The sequence below is a fragment of the Alexandromys fortis genome, unplaced genomic scaffold (assembly GCF_014885135.2).
Source record: "Alexandromys fortis isolate MF-2015 unplaced genomic scaffold, M_Fortis_MF-2015_v1.1 scaffold_1, whole genome shotgun sequence".
NCBI lineage: Eukaryota > Metazoa > Chordata > Mammalia > Rodentia > Cricetidae > Alexandromys > Alexandromys fortis.
The window spans coordinates 36024166-36046136 of NW_026067927.1; the positions used below are offsets into that span (position 1 = coordinate 36024166).

A 21971-nucleotide genomic window follows, 5' to 3' on the forward strand; every position below is an offset into this window, starting at 1 on the left:
GTCTTGTTTTTGGTGTTTTTGTATTTAGGGCAATAAAGGTTTAAATTCAGTAAGCAGGAACTAGATACAGTGGTGTGAACCTGGGCTTGCAACTTCTCTGGGGGCCGAGGCAAGCAGACTGAGTCTAGGAATTAGAAACCAGGAAAGACACACAGCCACACAGCTAATCTATCAGTCTTTTTCTTTGTACTTTCTTCTCTCGCTTTTTCATTTTGTTAATTTCTTTCCTTCTCCCCCAGGTAGTAAGTAAACATTAGTATTGTGTGTAGATTTTTACCCTCTCGTTCAAAGACAAAATTATTATTTAGTATAACTAAAATATTGTTTGTGTTCGGTTTTGGTCTAGATTTTCAAATTTAAAAGGAAAATCTAACTACATCTTACACAATACAATTCATAGGTGTTTTTTCTTGAAAAGAAAGCAGAAGTGTATAATTCTCCTCATAGTTATTAGAAAGTTATCGTCTTATCACTTTAAATATCTCAGCAGAGGTAGAACAGGCCCAGTGTCTGAAGTACAGAGTTCAAGTGCACTCTCTACGCTTTAACGGATCTCAGAATCTCGTGGCCACACCTCACCCTCCCAGCCTCCACCCCACAATCCTGATGTTGTATCTCTTCTGCCCCACAGAAAGAAGCAGAACTCGAGAGGTAGGTAAGATCTGGACTAGATTCTGACTGGTGGGGGCTGTAGAGATGACACAAGTCATTTATGTGTGTGCTGAAGAAAATCCACCAAGCAGAGAGAGCAAGCAGGGGTGCCCACATGTGTGCAGGCTGCCTGGAATACAGAGCTGCAGGACCATCTGACCTGGCTTTCCTGGGCCTCTTTCCTCCCTCCCTCTGATGGCTCTCTCTCTCTTTCTCTCTCTCTCTCTCTCTCTCTCCACACATCACACTCACCCACACACCACACATTGATTAAACCAGCAGCCAGAGGTCAGAAGAACTGGCCCTGTGGACTGTACAGGCCACAGCATCTGGGTCACAGAGCAAGTTAGACCATAGTGCAATAGGATAAAGAAAAAAGAACACAAGTCTACAAGTCTACCACCTAGAGGAAGTGCTTGGGCAGAATTCCTCGAGGGCACTTTAGGCTGTGCCTCTTGCTTGTGGCTGGGAGCACAGCAGTTTCTTTTTAAAGCAAAGTTAACCACAGTGTACTTGGAAGCCCCAGACAAAAGCTATTTAAAGGCTGAGGATGCAGCTCGTGGAAAGGCTCGCTAGCAGCAGAAGCCCTGGGTTTCTTCCCGGCACAAACAGACAGAGCCATGTAAGAATGACAAAATGGCAGATGATAATTGTGCCCAAATGCCTCAGTGATTGTTTTAGTACAGTGAAGTGCACACACACTCCGAAGAACCCAAGTCGCTCAAAGGCAGGGAGTTTTGTTTTTGCTTTTAGGAAGAAATGTGTTCCTTGAATTTCAAGAAATTCAAATGAGCTTGGTTTTTATGCTTTACTTTGGTAGAAAAAAAAAATTAAGATTTTTGTTGTTGTTTCCTGAAAGCTGTTTGTACGTCAGGTTGGTTTCCAACTCAGAGATTCCCCTGATTCTGCCTCCCGGGGGCTAGGATAAGAAGATGTGTACAATCACACCTGTCTCAAATTACTTTTTAAAACTGTCACGTCCTGGATCCAAAATCAGCAACTGCAAAGGCGCCCACCCCGAGTCTAGGTGTCACTCTTTGACCTCCCTCCTCGCCAGGAAGCTGAGCTGCATCTCAGAATCCCGCTGAGGGTGGTAATAGCGAACACACCCACACCGAGAGCTGTTTCCTCCTGTCCACATTTGTCCGTCACTAGTTTGCCCAACACCCCACAGTAGTTTAAGCAGCAACAGTCATAGTTTGTGATCACCCTCAACTGCAGAGGGAAAGAACTGGTTGGTCCAAGAAATGGGTTTCTTGGTTTCATTTATGTATTGGAGCTCTAGAACAGCGAAGCGGCAAGCTTACGGTTGTGGAATTTTCCGATGAAGCAATCTCACGGAACGTTTGAATTGGAGTCTATGTGCCTATTCGGAAGACCTTCATATGGAGACCCTGCAGACTCAGTCTTACGGCTTACTACTTCAGTAACCACGGCATGTCTCCTTCGAGTCCCTACACACCTGTTGCCTTCACGATGAAGGGATAGACTAATCCACACCCAACCTCCCCTCTTCAGAACAACATACAAGCCAGAAGCGATGGTCACGTCTGCCCTCTCAGCCACTGGGAGGCTAAGGAGAGCTACCATGCATTGGAGACCATCGCTGGTGACGGAGTGAGACCCTGACAATGACCCACGTGAAGTGGCAAAGGACGAGTCTGAAGCCACCCAAGTTGCTGTCGGGTTTTTTTTAGATTATTTTCCCTTCTTGGTGATATTGGTAAATTGATCTTGCAGTGGGTGAGAATGTGTTTTAGTAGAGGCCCCTGTGCTTCAGGTCCCAAGGGCCACCACTTAGAAAGTCACTAGATGACTCATAAAACAGCGTCAAGTACACTCATTGCAATCAGGTCTCGACGATGGATGTGCAGCCAGCTTGAAGGCTTTCCCCAGGACCTGTAGGCTTCCTCATGTTCTCCTTCCCACTATGGCCACTCTTCACCAGCCAGGAAAATGGAACAAACTGTGATCCGTTTGCACACTGACACCAACTAGATATTCATTATCTGGTCTTCATCTTTGGGGTTTGCCCACGTATGGACTCCATATACCAGCACTTCACACTCCCAGAAGAAAGTCAGACGCTCAAGAGTTGAGGTGCCGTGACCCACCACAATTTAGGGATAGTAGGGAAATGCCACTAGCCAAGTTCTCTGGCTCTAGAGGGCAGGCTTCGCTAGGATGGCAGTCTCGAGCCTGCTTAGGCGACCCTGCTTACACAGTCACCATCAAACTTACTTAGAACACTGTGAGTGTTATCAATCTGTACATCGGTGAAAGTGTGCGTAGTTATTCGTCTGCGATGGCCTGTGCTCCAGCTGCTCTGACTCTTGCCCTCCAGAAGTTCTGCTTCCTGAGTTAACTGGGTTGAAGATGGGAGGGAGCCTGTGTCCCCTCCCTCTGCCCGATGCTTCCCCTCGCTCCCGTCATCTTCTGTTCTCTCTCCAACCCTCGTGCCTGTCCTCATTGCTCATTTGCTTGGCTGCAGTCTTATCGTGGATGCTTGTTGGCTGTTTTAGTTAGTTCCCTGATCCTATGATAAAATACTAAAGCAACTTAATTGAGAGAGAGTTTGCTCTGGCTCGCAGCCCAAGGGTGCAGTCTATCAAGTCAGGAAGGCATACCAGCAGGAGAGGGGGCCGCTGTGACATCGCATCCAGAGTCAGGAGACAATGGGGGAAGAAGGCGTGTCTCCCTCGCTTGGATCTCATTCGTTCATGGTCCAGCTGAGAAGAGGTGACACCCACAGTTGCTCTTCTCACCTCATTTAACCAAAACTAGGTAATCAATCCCCCATGGGCGTGGTCAGAGGCTGGCCTCCTAGGTCATTCACAAGCCTGTCCCGTGGACAATCAATATTAACATTAACTGGCTCGTGGGCCTACTGGGTTTTCCTTTGTGGTGCTGCACTAGAAGCATCCTTCATTCCCAGAATTCCGTGACTGTTTTCTTCATGTTGTAACCCCGCCACCGCGCCTCCTCTAGGAATGGGACATCTGCGGAGACTCAGTCATTTCCAGGAGTCTGGTGGGGGGCTACTGGGCGTTGCTACCCTGGAACCGTGGGTGTCTGTCAAAGGCCTGACAGACAAGTGATGGGGTAGAAGATTATAGAGGCCATTTTAGAGCCCTGTTCTGGGTATCCAAAGGTTTTAACTTAGTAGGACCTCTGTTAAAGTGCCAGCCATCCTTCGGGGCTAAGGGGAGGATGTGTTGGGGCTGGAGAGGGTGCTCGGTGGATAAGAGCCCTTGCAAAGCACTCAAGTTTGGTTCTCAGCACCCAGCTCATAGCTGCCTGAAACTTCGCCTTCAGAGAACCCAATGGCCTCAGTGACCTCTATGGACACCTGCGTATATGTGGTAGACGTAATCTCTCTCTCTCTCTCTCTCTCTCTCTCTCTCTCTCTCTCTCTCTCNCCCCCCCGTCTCCGTCTCCCTCTCCCCCTTCCCCTCTCCCCCTCCCCTCCCCCTCCCCCTCTCCCTCTCTCTGTGTCTCCGTGTCCATGTATGTGTCCCTTTTTTATGCATGAACACATGCGTACATAAATAAATTTTAAAAGGGCAAGAACCATGCCTAGGATTCTTGCCTCAAGATTCCACTCCCTAACCCCCTCCTGTTGTGTCTGTGGGGTTTCCCTCATACTCGGGGGCATGGGGTGGATGACAGGTGACCTGTGGAGCCAGAGTGAATCCCGAGTCAGCTTCCCCAGACTGGGTAGCCCAACCCTGTCCTTGGCTTTGGAGACAGGCTCTTTGGTGAACTGCAGGGACAGCCTTGGCGGATTTAGTCCAGCTTCTCACCTGGCATTTACTTGGTACTGAGTCTAATCCACGGTAGTAGCTTTTGACTTTCTTCACCATTGTCTTAGATTTCGTGGAATAATGATATCAGCACACTAGGGGACTATTAGCAAAACATCATTTTAACATCAAAGCCCTAAAAATACCAGTTAGGGGCCAGCTGGTGTTGGCACATGCCTTTAATCCCAGTACATGGGAGGCAGAGGCAGGTGGATCTCTGTGAGTTAGAGGCCAGCCTGGTCTATAAGAGCTAGTTCCAAGTCAGGCTCCAAAGCTACAGAGAAACCCTGTCTAGAAAAAAGAAAAGCAAGCAAACAAACAAAAAAATGAAGAGACAAAGAAACAAACAAAATCCCAGTTAGGGAACTTTGGGGGCCATAGAATAATGTACTTAGGCAATCCAGGCAAATGAGAGTCTGCTAGACGGAGGCATGAACACCAACAAGGCCAGGTGGTAGTGTGTCAAGGCTCACAGAGAGCGAGGAGCACCAGGAATTAGAAGCTTCGCTTCTGGGTCCTGACTCTTGGACAGACTGTCCTGTGACCTTGGACAAGGCAGGGCTCTTGCTTTGTTTACAAATAGGGGGATTGGTCTAGAAAGCTCCCAGCACGCCTCCAGTCCCAACATTAGTCAGTCCTTCTGGCCGTGGAGGGGAATTCTTCAGAAAAAGGGATCGGCTGACCTTGATCTGACTGAGCAGCTCTGGCAGCCAAAGGAAAGGAAAGAAGGAACACACACCTCCCCGGCCTGGCCTCAGTGCCAGGGTGCGTTGCTTGGGCCTTGGTCCAACTTCTGCAGCTCATCGCTTTGTCTCTTGGAATCACCCAGAACCAGGCAGCCTGCGCGCGGTGTGACCACCCAGTTTACCAAGCTGTCTGTCACCCAGTTGTCATTTAGTCTCACTGTGTGTCTGTGTGCAGCCGACGGATCAGAAAGTGGGTCTCGGGCTCCCTCTGAAGTGAAGTCTGTTCTTCCTTTTGGGACTGATTCATGGCTTCGCCACAGGAGTCGGACATTGCCTCATGCTGGTGGTAGACATGGGCCTTTTGTGAGGCCAAGTTTAGACAAGAGCCCAAGGCACAAGTGAGTAACTGCTGATGCACTGGGGTGTACTGTGGCTGCTTCTCCAGCTCACAGCCCTGGGGGCCTGGCCCCCAGCCGCCTCTGCTCTCCAGGTGGAGTTGTTTTGTTTTGTTTTTTTCTTTTTCTTATATTCAGATTCTAAATCTACTGCCTGGCAGGCAGAGGTGAGTCAGTGGCCCTGGAAAACAGCAGACTGGCACCCTGCTGTCTCGTGGGTATGAACTTAGATGTGAACCCACTTGGTGCAATGTGATGAAGAGGTAAGATCTGAGCCCTGTCCCTCTGGCAGGCGTAGGGGCAGGTCATTCTCACGACCACAATGTAGGCCGAAGACTGGCCTGTACGATCTTCAGACGTCGTTTTACTCCCAACCATGATGGGAAGGACAGTGAGCATACTTAGCAGATTATGAGACACCTCTGAAACCGGATATTCAGGTTAATACATAATCCCCCACCCAGGGGCGTAAATAATCGAATTAGCCATTAATACACAAAGAGAACAATGACACGCTCTCAGAAATACTTGGTATGCTATATCACACCCCTTTCTAGACAACCCCTCCCGTTCCTCTCTGTAATAAGCTTTAGAAAAAGGTGAGCCTGTGACCAAACTCTTTTATCGTTCATATCATGAAAGAGGGAAAAGGACCACGTCTGGAAGGATCCTTGTTTGTGGCTTTCCCCAACCTCACTGTGAGAACCTCTCGCCACTCTCCACCCTAAAAAAAAAGGTGGACATACAATCCTGTGTTTCCTGCACAAATGCATAGGCTGGCCAGATCGTTTTCCACATTGCCATGGAAATTGCATCTCTCTACCGTAGCCTCAGTCCAAACCCCCAGTGATTAAGAAGCATGTCGACTAGCCACCTCCGACAGATCTGTACAGAGCGGGTGTTCCATGGTCAGTTTGATTCCGGGGAAGTGTGTTGGGTTAACCTTGCTAACATTCTAAAGGGTGATGCCTCTGAGAAGACAGGTCAGAGCTGTCAGGACAAACAGCCTGTGAGTGTTCCATCTATGCTGCTGGTAAATGTTTATTGAACAGCCCTGTGTACCAGGATTCTGCTATACACGGGGGTGTAGAAGTAATATGTCTGCCACAGGAGTTTACATGTAGTGGGGAGACATAAAATAAACAGGTAACCAAACAAGTCGAGCAGAACAGCTGTTCAGATGAAACAGGATGTCGGGCTATATGCATGGGGTTGGGACAATTTCTCTGTCTTCTTTAAAGAAGCTCTGAAGAGCAAAAGGTGGGGGGGGGGGGGAGAGAGAGGAGAGAGAGAGAGAGAGAGAGAGAGAGAGAGAGAGAGAGAGAGAGAGAGAGAGAGAGAGAGAACCAGTACACTGTCCACAAGCAGAAATAAACTTGGCACATTAAAGAAACAGTGACTGGAGAACACAGCAGCGGGGTGGGGGTGGGGGGCTTGAGATTGAAGAGCAGGCTGGGCCGGATCCCACAGGTTACTGTGAGCACACTGGCTGGTTACTGTGGTGCTCTGGGAAGGGGCCAGGTGAAACCCATCTTGGAGGCATCTGGAGAAGAGTGCTTGATAACCAGGCTCTGTTCTTCCTATGTGGAGATGCTCCCATGCCCCTGCCCCCACCTCCAGCATTCCAGGGAAGAAGGGTGGCTTCCTCAGGCACCTGGCCTGCTCAGCTGTCTGGTGTTTGTTTGGACCTTCAGGAGAGGGAGATGTTCTTGACACAGAGTGGCTTCCTGGAGGAAAAAACCACAAGCATGACCAACTTCTCATTAGCCAAGGCTCTTTCAGTTGGGAGTAGCAAACACAAGGCCAGTCAGGCGAAGTTGAAAGGCCATTTGTTGTGATGTGGGATTTATGGTGAATATGTTTTATTACCAATGGTTAATAAATAAGTTGCTTCGGGCCTATGGCAGGACAGAATATAGCAAGGCAGAAAATCCAAACAGAGATAGAGGAGGAAAGAAGGCAGAGTCAGAGAGATGCCACATAGCTGCTGAAGGAGACAGATGCTGGAAAGTCACCCGTAGCCCATAGCATTGTGATGATACATCGATTAATAGAAATGGGTTAACTTAAGGTGCAAGAGTTAGTTAATAAGAAGCCTGAGCTAATAGGGCCAAGCAGTGTTGTAATTAATAGTTTCTGTGTGATTATTCGGGTCTGAGCTGCCGGGAAATGAACGAGTAGTCTCTGCTTACATTGTTGGATGCCAAAGTCAATGCAGGGGTAGATCCTACCTCAAGGAATTGGTGTCAAGACCCTCTCTGGCACTGGACACTCTCCTGTTCTGTATTTGTATTGATTTTTTCTCTCTAGTCCTAGGAGACTCCCCTCCCACATGGAGTCTCTGCCTATGTCTTTGGAAGCCCTGCATTTTGGAATAGTTCCTTGAAATGCTCTCAGTTACCTCCCAAGAGTGCCAGCTGGTCAGGGTACTCCACAAGCCCAGGCCTCAAATGAGCCCTCTCGTCTCTTCACCGCAGAGTATCTTGGTGTCATCACTGCTCTGTGTGCTAAGGTCTACCCAGGGTCACCCAGGGGTCCCCAGGAACTTCAGAGCTCTACTCTGTGATTATCCTGAGACCCTGGGATTTAACCTCAGTTCCTCACCAGGAAGATGACCTCCTATAGGCCAGTGCAGTATTTCTTTCATGGGCCTCATGAGCTCAGAGTGGTATTGGCATGTAACTCAGTGTGTTTTGGTTTGTTTGTTTGTTTGTTTCTCGAGACAGGGCCTCACTGTGCAGCTCTGGCTCTCCTGGAACTCTCTTTGTAGGCCAGGCTGGCCTCAAACTCAAGATCCCCCTGCCTCTGCCTACCAAGTGCTGGGATTAAGGGCTTGTGCTGCCGCTGCCCAGCACCCAGGATATTCTTAACTCCCACCTGTTAGGAAGAGCTTTGAACTGCATTAGCCCCAGGCTGCACTGTCTGGACACCGCACCCAGACACCCAGGCATCTCTTTGCTGCCTGAGTTCTGACTATGGTGAGGCCTGCTCATTGCTGGGCTCTGTTCCAAACTGTGCCTGGTCCTCCAAGGGTTCCAGAGCCTTGTTGCATAAGGATCACGAGCTAGTCCAACTTATAATTGATGCCCTCTCTGGCTCGTTATTGATGTGCTGGCTTTGGGTCCACATTCCAGATGAGTAACACTCCAAATGCCTGTGCTCTGGCCCCTGCCCATCTCCCGCACGTGGATGGGCAACAATCATTGGCATCTTTCTGTTGCGTTTCCATTCGTCTCTCTGCCCTCCTCCACCCTCAGGGTAGACAAGCCTTATAGAGGTGGACCAGTTAGTTCATTTTTAAGGAGGTGCCATTGAAAAAGAAACCGTCTATCTGCCTAGATTGACTTTGAAATAGCTTGGATATTTCATGATTGCTCCTTGATAGTTAGAAGAGGGTTCTTTTGTTTGCTTGTTTGTTTTTCGAGACAGGGTTTCTCTGTAGCTTTGGGGCCTGCCCCAGAACTAGTTCTTGTAAAACCAGGCTGGCCTCGAGCTCACAGAGATCCAACTGCGTCTGTCTCCCAGGTGCTGGGATTAAAAGCGTGCACCACCACTGCTTGGCTTTAGAAGAGGGGTTTTTGCACACACACCTGACAGCTACAGCTGCCCCTCTGAACTCTTAACCTTGCCAAGTGGTCCAGGCATAAGGTTTTTCTTCACTTCTACTCCTCCCTCCTAGCACCTCCTTGTCTCTGAGATGCCCAACAGGAAACCTTCCAGAAAGGCATGGTTGGTAGTGCCTGGCATATACCTTGTCTTGTTTGGTATGATTTTAAATACTTGACATGAAAAAAAAAAGAACTGAAGACTACCTGTAGAATATTTAAAATTTTAAATTTATATTGAAGTAATATTTTAAGTGCATTGGCTTCAATTAAATATATAGTTAGGACTAAATTTCACCCTTTTTTTATTTTGTTATCTGAGTGCTGAGGATGCTAGGGTGGAGTGGGGCTCAGCAGGAGTAATGCCCAGGTCCCGTCCCCAACACCAGAGAGGAGGGGAGGGGAGGGGAGGAAAAAAGGGAGAGGAGGAGGAAGATGAAAGTAAGAGGGGAGAAGAAGGGGGAGGGGAGAGAAGAGGAGGGAAGTATAAGATAGGGGAAGAGGGAGAGAAGGGAAGAGTAATAGGGGAAAGGAGGGGCAGAGAGAGAAAAGAGGAGAGGGGAAGGGTGTGGGAGAGGAGGGGAGGGAGGGGAGGGAGAGGGAGGAGAACCTGCCCTCACACACAGAACTCACTGTGTGGCTCTAGGACACAATGCCGGTCAGATCATCTCTGTGGACGTTCTCTCCTTCATTCCTTCCTCTGTAATTTTCCTAGCTCCAGTCACTGGCCTGGCAGGGTGTGGACATCAATGGCAAAGGCTCCATCTGGCCAGTCTCACCACTTTCCTCTCCTGTGTTGAGCAGCACTTGGTTTAAAGCTGATTTTCTTCAACACATTCTCAGCTCGTGTTTTATTGCTAAACACACACATACCGGTGCAGTTCCAAACTCTCACGTCAGTTCCTTTATCAAGGAGTCAAATTTCTTCAAAACTCCCAAAGACAAATAGATTAGAACGCTGCCTTTTGTAGCGCTTCAAACATGCAGGGAAGCTCCTTCAATGTCACCTCATACATATTAGGAAGGGGGTGTTGGAACAAAGAACTCAGACCTTACATCTTTGTTGACTGGTGGATGTATCCATAAGTGAGAAAAGAACAGTTCTGTTTGGGACACACCATGTTCCTCAGTTCCTGTATTACAGTGGAAAGCCAACATCACCCTGATAACTCTAATTCAGTTCCGAACGATGGAAACTGATATTCTAGGTGACAGCCATAGCGATAAGATAGATTATTTAATAACTGACTTTGTCTCCATTTAAACCACCATCATAGAGTCTTCCTGCACAGACAACTATATGGAATGGGTGAGAAAGATGGAAGCATTTTCTCCCTCTGAAACCCTGGCCAGCCCACATTCACTCCACAGTTGATTTCGTTGACGAGGAAGCCCAGCTCAGTTAGCACAGCCCACACAAGACCTCGGCTCTTTTACTTAAAGTTAGCAAGATTTTCTCTTGTGCTTTCTTTACTTTGATAAAATATTTTCTAATCCATCACCAACAACTTAGATCACTCTATTTCCTCCTCCTCCCCACTGCCAGGAAACTCTCCTGAGCCATCAAAGTGAAGCCACCAGGACTTCATGCTCCCCACAAACATGCCTGGGAGTTTGGGAGCACAGCCCACAGCTTTGACAAATCCCTCTGATACAGAAAGAGGGCTTGTTCTAAACTTGGAAACTTTTCTTATCTGATAATCTTTTAAATCAGTTTTGTGTGGGATTGAAAAGCCATGCACACGGATAGCTAACGGAAGGCTTATCTGAATGTCTAAGCGTTCACACCTGTGATCCTAATGTGTGCATTACAAACATTCTACTGTTAATGGAAGAAAGAGGATCCTGGGATCGGTGGTCATCTTCCAAGACCTACGGGGGAGTGATTTACTCTGGATGTTTTCTAGTTAGAGGTTTAAAAGCAAACTCCTTGTCGTTATCAGTCTGTGGGCTTGAGTGCCGACAGGAACTTCAGAAGGGACTTCCTCCAATCTCTTATGAAATGAGGGACAGGAGCCCTCCCTCAGCTCTGTCTGTACCGCCATACGCCTGTCTCTGCTCGTGAAAGCACACACGCACATCTTAGGGGGTGTTCGTCTTTGCTGTAGTTTTACACAGTCTGATTTCAGACATTTGCTTGCTCACGTTCCTTGAGGAAGAGGAAGTAGAATGTTGTGTAATCGGATGGAATCTCAGGAATTAATGCTGATATTTGGTAAGCTGCTTCCTCTTCTTTGTGTGCCTAATTCATGCTTGTCTGGACAAATGTCAAAACTGCAGCTCTCATCAGAAATGCATGTGTACGTGTTCATTAGTATGCACACCTATGTGTTTGTAGCTACCAAAGGTCAATGCCAAGTTCTTTCTCTGTTTCTCTCTGTCTTGTATTTGATGTAGGCTCTCTCACTGACCTCAGAGATTACTGCTTGGATAGACTAGCAGGCCACTAGGTTACAGGGGTCCTCCTTTCTCTGCCTCCCTGACCACTACCAGAGTTAGGGTTATAGGTGTGTTTTACCACACTCAGCATTTCAGCTGGATGCTGGGGATTTGAACTCAGGTCCTCATGCTTGCACACTGAGCACCATACTGACCGAGCCATCCCCTCAGCCTTCCTCACCAGAAATTTTGAACTCAAAACAAAAACTTCTGGGTTCTCAGTCAACTTTCAGGTGTACTTCTCTTAGAGATTTATTTTTGAATGAGGAACATTCTTAATGTAGATACTTCACTACTGCCTTGTCTCTGAAGAGGTGAATGGATAGGCATGCTCAGATAGGTTTCTCTGTTTGGCTCAGAAAGTCCCACTTTCTCTTTTCCTTTGGTCTGAAGTTCCTGTGGGAGATTTAGGTTTGAATGGAGAGGGAGCTGCTCAGACCACTGAAGCTTCTGTTGAGATATAGACACTTAAGCCAAAACAAAATTAGACACAGTCTATAAGGCCACCTGGCTCCGAACTGAGGCCTGTTGCACTTGCTACAGAGATCCCAGGAGCAGCCTCCAGAGTGTTAGTCCTCAGCCAAGTGTGACACATGACTGTGTGTTCCTCACGGTACTCTCGGGATGCCTTCCAGCAGCTTCTTGAAGCCTGTTCCAAGCCTAACACTTGAGGGGGGAGTATCTAATCACTTCAGATAAGCTGGTCCCGCTCTGACCTGGGCCTGTGGAGTTCTGGCAGCACATTGCTCCCAGGAGGGGACCAGAGAGGCAGGCCACTTCTATGAGTTAGAAATCCGCTCTCATTGGCTACTGTGCTCCAGAGGAAAGAACTTTCTAGCATACCCCCTGTGCCTAAGGTTTGGAGCTGAGAAGCTAATTCGTGATTGAATCCTATCATTTGCCTACAACCCCAAAGTCCCAAGTCTGGTCTTGGAGAATTACGTCTGGAACATGATTCGTGCAGATCCATATCCTGAGCCTGTCTTCAATGCACCCTGGCACAGCACTGTTAGCAGTGGGAACTGTTAGGAACATGGATGCCAACGATGGTCGGATGAGGCCCCTCCCTGTGTGCTACTTCTGATGTTAAATGTCTGCATGCTGCCTGGTTTGGGGTTTGTGTGGTTTTTTTTATTTTGTTTTTGATATATTTTTGTTTTTTGTTTTTTGTTTGTTTGTTTGTTTGTTTGTTTTCAAGCAATCTGTCCAGTACTTCTTCCATACTGTGAAGGAAAGCAGGGGCAGATGCCAAGCCACGATGCAAGTCTCTGCACTGAAAGAACGTCTGTCGTGAGTTTGTTTTGAAGCCAGAAACAGGCTGCCTCAAACTGCAGGCGCTGACTGGAGGCCTGGAGGATGTGCAGCTGAAGTCTGGTGGTCAGTTTCTGCCACTGTGGTAACGAACCCATCTTGTCCCACCAACGAGGAAAGCTGTTATTTAGAAGGAAGGGGCCCGTTTTAGGATTCTGTGTTAGCTGATATATATGATAGAAACTTTTATGTTGCAGGAGCGAGAGCAGTTTGCTTAACATCAGGTTCGCCTACTCCCTTTACAACAGAGACTTTAAAAGAGCTGCTCCCCATTAATGCTGTGACTCGAACCCAGGGCCTGGACCATGTAGACAAGCACTCTACTTTGACAGCTTTTAGTGAAATAAGTTAGCCTGCTGCCCAGCGATCTGGCCCCTCCCGCGTGGTTGTGACCTACCCCGCGAGTTGTGGGGTCTGTCGGACCCTCTCCACCTTTCCCCAGCTTCCCAATCATGCTCTGCCTGTCTTCCACCCGCATGAGTTACAAGGCAAGGGGTGTCCATGGCAGCTGCTGGGTGCACAGCCAAGTGTGGGGCCTTCACTCTGCCCTCATGGCGGCGGGAAATAGTGTGGAGGGAAAGAAGAGGAAAAAGCATAAGGGTCGCGGAGAAAATAGTCAGACGGTGTGAAAACAGTCAGACGGTGTGAAAACAGTCAGACGGTGTGAAAACAGTCAGACGGTGTGAAAACAGTCAGACGGTGTGAAAACAGTCAGACGGTGTGCTGCAAAGTCCCATGGAGGACAGTCAAAAGTGAGCAGAAGAGGGAGAGTGGAGATCAAGGGTGGGGTTGTGGGAAATGGAGGCATATTTGAGAAGCGTGAGTCATTCAGCATTGAGAGAGAAGTCTAGGGAGGCAAGCGAAGCCACGCTGGGGGAGTCTGTCCTTGGCTGAGAAAAGGCTAGAGGCTCGGGGGCCATCGAGATACGGCAGATGCAGGGGGTGTGGCTGCCTAGGTGAGGACGCGGTGCTCAGCTGTGGCTGTGCATTAGAACCACCCAAGAAATTCGAAATGAAACAAAACTGGACAGTTCCCACACAAGAGCAATACTGTCTGTTGTCAGTTTTATATCAGAGCTATACTATGGGTCTAATAGGAATAAAGATCCACACTGTAGCTACCGGAAGCCGGGAGGACAGTGGGGAGAAAGGATTGAGAGGTCCGGAGATGGAGGTGGGTAGGAGAGGTGACTCCTAACACTCGATGGCACAGCTGAGTAGTGGGCTATCAGTCATTTCCTTTTGTGTCACCACCTGTACCAGTCAGATGGGAGCACGTGGCAGTGTTGGGAGCACGTGGCAGTTATGGGAGCACGTGGCAATCTTGGGAGCACGTGGCAGAGATGGGAGCACGTGGCAGTGTTGGGAGCATGTGGCAAAGATGATGGGAGCACGTGGCAGTGTTGGGAGCACGTGGCAGTGTTGGGAGCACGTGGCAGAGATGATGGGAGCACGTGGCAGTGTTGGGAGCACGTGGCAGGGATGGGAGCACGTGGCAATGTTGGGAGCACGTGGCAGAGATGATGGGAGCACGTGGCAGTGTTGGGAGCACGTGGCAGTGTTGGGAGCATGTGGCAGAGATGATGGGAGCACGTGGCAGTGTTGGGAGCACGTGGCAGAGATAGGAGCACGTGGCAGTGATGGGAGCATGTAGAGGTGAAGGAAATACATGGCAGATGCCACTCGCCTCAAGGTAGGCAAGATGAGAGAGTGAGGAAGGAGCTGGAGACCAGGTGTAACTTTAAAAGCATGTCTCTAGGGACCTACATTCTCCAGCTTGACCCCACTTCCTAAATTCCCACCACCAGCTGGGGACCAGCTGTTCCACACGTGAGCCTTTTGGGGAGGAGGTTCCTATTCAACCCACACCAACACCAAGAAATGATTCACATTCCAGGTTATAGATGAACTGGCCAGCCTCATCCCTCACACTGTGTGGTCTGAACTAAACACACTCCATCCAGTGAGTATGCACAGGTACAACTGTGTGTGTGTCCGCTTGGTTCTTTTTATTTGTTTGTTTTTGTTTACTTGATTTTTTTCATTTTTTTGAGATGGAGTTTCTCTGTGGTTTTGGAGCTTGTCTTGGAACTAGCTCTTGTAGACCAGTCTGGCCTCAAACTCACAGAGATCCGCCTGCCTCTGCCTCCCCAGTGCTGGGATTAAAGGTGTGTACCACCACTGCCCGACTGTCAGCTTGGATCTTAAGGATTCTAGTCCTCCATGATCAGGACTCCAAAATGAAGCCGGGGTTGAGCACTGTAGGCTTAGGAAAGATTTAGATTCAGAGGGCGGGGCCTGCTGGAGAGTGTAGAAAGGACACTAGTGTTCTGGACCTTAGACCATTTTTGTGATAGCAAAGAGTCTATGGTCCTGCAGCTGCAGACTGCATTCTCACTGCTCCTGGAAGGACAAAACAAAAAACCTTTGACCTCTTTCATTGGGCATGTCTTGGGATGCTGGCCTCAGCCAAGAGAGGGCTGCTTCAGTCACCTGCGGTTCCAATACTTCAAGGACAAATGGGGACTCTAAAATAGCATGCTACCCCTCTGGAGGGCTACAGGACAGCCTCTCAAAGGATGTGCATAGACCTTACCAGAAGCAATTTCCAGATCCTTGGAGTGCACGCTCAGCATGTCCCTCCTCTCCAGTGGTACTTCTTTCCCTGTTTTTCTTCTCACCAGAAGTAGGACTTCCCCGTAACCACCACGCCATAGACACTGTGCCAGAACCACCAGAAAGGCGGTGAGATGGCACAGGCTCTGAGAGCCACATGAGCAGCAGACACAGTGTGCGCCTGGTTGGGTCTAGGCAGTCCCTAGCAAACCTAGACACTTGTCTTTCTCCCCAGAATTCGACTCTTTAGGGGAGATGTTATCTGTCAGAAAGGCAGGTAGTGACATGCTCATTTGAATTAAATTGAAGCCATTCTGCTCAGGGTGACAGCAAGGGGTGGTGTCACAGTGAGACCCCTCGGTAGTGGCCTACACGTATCCAGCTGTGTGATCCAGTCCTTATGCTAAGCCCTGCACGTGTAATGCATCCACTCCTCCCAACAGCCTGTTCCATTATTCATTCTTTTATTATTTCCAATTACAGAGAATATTTATGTACACAAGATTAATAACTTGCCCAAGACAGAGAATAGATGGAGTAGAAATAGGGCAGAGATTTTTTTCATGAATAATATGAACTAAACTTACACTTCTAATATTTTGACAAAAAGTAAAGTTTGTACATATTCAGTATAGTGTTCTAACATTTTAGGCAATTGTTTAAATATATAATACACATCTTTATATATAAGCTTTTTCAATGTGCAGGAAGGTCAGTTCTTTGAGGAGGTTCATAAGCAATGTATTTGAAGGTCTCTGGCTTTGAGCCAAACAGCCCCAGCTAAGACTCTTGGCTCAGTCCCTGAGCAGTGCTGGCCAAGCCCCACCCTCCCTGAGGCTCAGCCCTCGTGTGTAGAAATGAAGACAAGTGTCTCTTTTCAGCAAGGTTGTTGGAAAGATCAGATGAGCTATCCCAAGAAGAGGCCTGGCTTGCAGCCCACTCTGCTGAATAGTAAGAATCATTAGCACAGTTGGCATCTTGGAAACCTTCCTGGCATGGGAGGTGGGGGTCCACTTAAGTGAGCTCCGTGCCCACCCCCATTTGCTAAGCGCAATGGTTCCCACATTTGTTCCCATGCAAATCTCATGCGTAGTGGGAACGTGATGCAACTGGGCTCCATGTCTCCCATTGCCTTCCCTTTCCACACTTCCTCAAAGAAAATCTCCAGACATGGCTTCTCCAAGAAGCCTCCCGGGGAGACGCAGGACCACAGTGGCCTTCCGTGCCCATTGTACCGGGTTCTTCATCAATAGTGATGGGCTGATGATGAATTCTGGGCATGGGGTAATAAATGAGGCAGGCGCTTCTCTCACCCTCACCAAACTGGTGATCTAGTAAGGAGAATGGGAATGTCACCGGTTGGCATGGCGACAGCAGCAGACCAACAGGGGCCAGGGGAAGAAGCCCAGAGACAGGTACCCACCAGGCTAAGGTCACCAGCAAGAGTGTCCTAGAGAAAGAGTTGTCTAAACTAAAGTGTGGGCTGGGTTCTGAGAGCTGAGATTTCCCTGATGCAGCTGTGGAGATGAATGTTTCCTGGCCTTGAACTTGATGTCACCCATTTCCTTGCCTCCTGGACAACGGCATATACCTGGCAAACGTAATCTCCGCCAAGTCTTGTGTTTCCCCGTCTAGTTGCTCAGTTATGCACCACCACAGCAAGCAGGTAGTAGGCGTTAATAATAGGAAGAGGCCTTTCGGAGACCCTCGAGCTGTGTCTTCTCTGGGCCTGGCCAGTGCTGCATGAAACCCAGGCTAGCCAGACAGGGGCTACCAGAATCCCACCTGCTGGCTCCGAAGGCATGAATCCCTAGAAGGCAATATTCTGATGTTCACAAGTGGCTCCAAAATCACGATTTACCTGGGCACACTTGGCCTGCAGAAGGAGTGTATGTCCTTGGATCCCCAGGCTGGGGCTCTGGGCCAGTGAGTGGCAATGACAAGACTTGCCTCAGCCTGCATCTGCTGCCCCAGACCAGAGAAGAGCAGAGTCATCGGTGGGGATGAGAGGGCAGGGTGGCCCGTTCACACTCGCTCTTTCTTAGCAAGTCAGATCCAGTCACTCAACTGACGCCCTCAGCTTTTCTTGCTGCCCCAAAGTGACCCTTGACCTTTGCCAAAGCCCCGCCCCCGGCCCAGCTCACACATTTCACGGTATTCTGTTCAAGCCCACAGAGTTCACAGACTCGGGGAAACAAGCGCTATTCACCAACAAAGCAAAGCCAACTGGGATTGGGGATTCCTTTTAAGACCCAAAATGAAGACCTTCTGTGTTGTTTCAGAATCTTCTATTTGTGGGATGTTCCTGGAAAGCCACAAACCAGAACTTCTTGTGTTCCTCAGAGAATGAACCCGATTCCCACACTGACAAACCATCCGAATCTCATGGTTGGCTCCAGGGAGTTGGTGGTATCTTGCTGGCAGCCTAACTCCCCATCCTCAGCTGAAGAAGGCCACACTTAAGGCAAATCAATCTGCGAGTTTTCCAGCTTCCCACCTTCAGTGCTGACGCTCCCTGTGGTCACGATGAAAGAAGTTGCTCAATGAGGGAGGCTTCAGAGGAGACTGAAATCCAGGGGGGAACGGAAGCTCAGTGTGGGAAGCCAGGCCCAGAGAATTGACCTCAAAACTTTGACCCACTTGTGAAGTGTTTGGTTCATAGACCAGCGTGCTCAAGGCTTACCTTGCCCCGGAGATGGAGACCAGCCACTTAACCCAAGCCAGATCCAATCGCTTCCAGGGGACCTCTTTCATGAAAGCAGGCCTGTCCTAACTGAACTCTTTTATGTGCCTGTTTGTGGCCCCAGTCACTTGATCCTGTCCCGTGCATGTGGTTGGCTTTTGTAAGCATCCACAATCAGAATGCTTCCTCCCTCCTGGACCACAGAACACACAAGCGTTTCATCTACAGCGAGAACAGGCTCCTGATCTAATGGTTTCCAGGGTTCCATTTCCACAGTGATAAAAGGTTTCCACCCCAAATCCAGCCCCTGCTGTGACCCTGGCTTAGGACCACTTAGAAACATGCTGTGCTCCACATCCTTCTTCTGGAGGGGACATCTGGCCAGTGTGGACATTGTGGCTTGCTGTCATCTTCTCTAAGGCCCATGCCAGGTAAACATCCAACATGGGCCAATGCCTCCAGCCAAGTGAGGCCGCTGAAATCAAAACACGCAGACCCTGCTGCTGGGATCAGTAGCCACTTTCTGTTAGCTGGGGAAGGAGTGCCGTTTGTTATTGTCTTGGAGTTGACACCATGCCAATCCGCACATCTGGAATCGGTTAGGAAGAAAGAAGCGCATGAAAGCCAGGGTCTCATGACCCTGCCGTCTTCCTCTCCGCTGGTTAGAAGAAGCGGTAAGTGGGCCTCCAGCGTAAGTACGGGGACTAAAGGGAAAAAGAACTCACAATGGCACAGTGGGTTGTTTCAGAGGGGCTTCGGTGGGCTCCGTGTCTAAACAAACACTTGTTTGAAGCTGCACGCCATGCTGTTCTTTACTCACACGCCAAGCCTTTATGAGCCCAGCCTTGAGGTCCAGGTCCTTCCCGAACTTGGCCGACTCTGCCGCATAGTCCCAACGGCTTGGTAGAATTGGCACTTACTGGGTTTGGTCACACAGAGAGAGTCAGGCCACAAAGACACACACTTGCTCCCTTCCTTGCCTCCTTGAAACTGCAAGCAGTGTTCAGCAGGAGCCTGGACAGTACCAACATGGGATGCTGATTAGTGGTCCTGCAGATGACATCAGGATCCGACATCAGGATCCACAAATCCTCGGGGGCTACTTTAGGGCTTCTTGTTTTTGGAGAAGTGGTCCAAAGAAAAATCAGGTCTAATTTTGAGAAGACTGAATGAATCAGGCCTAAGGATACTGAGTATATGCTATACCGCGGAGAAGAGGTAAAGGAGGGCTTAATGTAAAAAGTCAGGGTTGTGGTTTTTTCTTTTTCTTTTTTCTTTTTTTGGTCAGTCAGACTCGGTACATATAAATGCGACTTCTCTGGACTCTCCTGAGTCTCCTGAATTATCAAGTACTAACAAGAACCAGAAAGCCAGCCCAGCAGTCTTGGCTCCAGTTTCTGCCTGAGGAGCTGCCGTCTACCTCACTGACACGGCTTCCTTTCGCCCAGATGATGAATCACCTCTTCTGGGAAGACTGTGGGACCCCTGCCCCCTCCCAGCTCCCCTCCCTGCCCACACCAGCTGTATGGGGTGGCGTGTGGTTGGTACTTCCCTTAGGAGTTACTTTTGCGTAGAGTCTTGTATTAGGCGCTGATTTCACCGTGTGCATGTCTGGCTCTCTATGGGGCCGAGCGCCACCCCCCCCCCCCAGGCATGACTCACTCCTGTCTGGAAGCAGCCCACTACAAGCTAGCTCAGGCAGATGCAAAGACCCCATCAAGACCCACTTTCTGGAGTGTGCTGGCTTCTGAAAACTGTCAGGACGTTTTTTCAAAGGGCTGACTAATAGGATCAGCTCGGCCACTAATGTGGCTGCTGAGTTAGAAATGAGGTAACTCTTTGGTTGTCTGAAGACTTTGATGTCCTAAATGTTAGACAATGCCATTAGTTTAACCAGTTCTCATATATGCAACTTGTATTTGATCAGTATTGAAACAAAGTATTCAAAGTTTTTTCTTTCCGTGTGCCTGGCATAGTGTGGCTGCATGTCCATGGGCTGTGTGAGCCACCCCCTCTACCTGGGACCTTTAATTCTTAGTTCATGTGATTCTCTGGTGTTTTGAAGAAAGGGTGTCTGCTTCACAGGTGTGAGTTCTTGTCCAGAGGGAGCGGCACTGGGAAAAAGAGTTCTGCCCTGCCCGAGTCAGACAGAGCTTAGAGCTTTAGGTGGAGAAGGCTAAAGAGGGGTCTAGACAGTCTAAGCCGATGATAGAGGCTGGCTGTCACCTGCCAATGTGGACCTAGGGAACCCGAGAGCTGACGAGATTGCCCAGTGGGTAAAGACACTCACTGCCAAGCCTGAGGCCGGAGTCCCATCTCTCATCTGTCCTTGGGACCAATTTGGTAGAAAGAGAGAAACGACTCCAACTCGGACATGTATCCTGTATCAGGCGTGCACACACAGAAAGTAAATAAATAAATGTATTTTAAAAAAAAACCCTAAAAGCATCCCTTGTAAGCTGAGAGAGTAAATTATTGTCTGGGGTCTAGATAACCCCTGGTGTGAGGACTGCGGGACATCCCCTCCAAGAGGCCCCAGGATACAGAGAGTGAAATATTAGTCCTAAGTTACCTAGGGATCCATGCAGATGCCAGGGATGTAGTACAAACCTAAAGATGTAGTCCTTCTTCACCTTGCAAGGTGAGTAGCTGCTTCCTTGTTGCACTTCTAGGGATGGAACCCAGGGCTAGGCAATCCCTCCATCATGGGCTGCATCTCTAACCTGCTCAGTCACATGTTTATTTTTTTGTCAAAATTCTAGATGCTTCTTTAGAGTTAGCACCTGCAGCAGGGTTGTCAAGAGGGAGTAGAAAGTCACAGCTCGGGGACCAGCAGTGTAGCTGGCCAATTGGAATCCTCCTGTGGAGCCTGGGAAGCTCCAGTCCTCAGAGACTCACCAAACTGTTGATAAGAAGTGTTCTTGTAGCCAGGCGGTGGTGGCTCACACGCTTAATCCCCCATTCAGGAGCCAGGGCAGGCAGATCTCTGTGAGTTCAAGGCCAGCATGGGCTACGGAGAGAGAATTCCAGGACGGGCTCCAAAGCTAGTCTCAAAACAAAACAAAAAGTGTGTTCTTGTATGCTGGGAGGTGAGGCCTGTTGTTTACTTGATAGGGCATCTCACTGTGTAGCCCAGGCTGGCCTGGAACTTGCTGTGCGAGTGGTCTGCCTCGGTAAGTGACACTAATTCAAACAACCTTGACTCTGAGGTGAACTGGACGTTTGGCCCAGTAGCTCTGGGCTTTTTTCACTCTGGTGGAAAAGAACACTTGGCTACCACTCTCCTCACCAAAGCTGCTGCTTTCACCAGACTGACTTGGGGAAGCTGGGAGGGTTTGCTCAGTGGACCTCTATGCAAAGAAATTGATAGGGTTTCAAAAGCTACATGGCTGCCCTACATGGTGAGGAGCACATCTTCAAACTCCTCCAGGGATAGACCTGATTGGGGCATTGAGGAAATGAAGAAAAGGTAGACACATAAAAAAGCTCGGATTGGGTGAGCGGGACTCTCTGGTGAAGAAGCTGCAGTGTCTTGGAATCACAGTTTGTTTATTACACACAGTTGAACAGGTAGGTGGGGTTATCACACACAGCTGTGTTGAAATATGGAGCGGCGGGGCTGTGTCCCCAACACCCCGGCCACTTGGCTAGCTCATGCCCGAAATAACAACACACAAACTGTATTCATTTAAAGAACTGCTTGGCCCATGAACTCTAGCCCTTACAGGCTAATTCTCACACCTGGACTAGCCCATTTCTAGTAATGTGTGTAAGCACCCCAA

The 21971-nt window shown here is 49.0% G+C and overlaps 1 long non-coding RNA gene across 1 annotated transcript; it reads left to right on the forward strand.

Moving 5' to 3' along the window:
- The first annotated feature begins 5194 nt into the window (after positions 1–5194).
- On the forward strand, positions 5195–17926 carry LOC126502453 (uncharacterized). Its single transcript, XR_007591949.1, has 3 exons — positions 5195–5538; positions 12778–12956; positions 17789–17926. It is a non-coding gene; the product is annotated as an uncharacterized lncRNA (long non-coding RNA).
- Positions 17927–21971: the final 4045 nt, after the last annotated feature.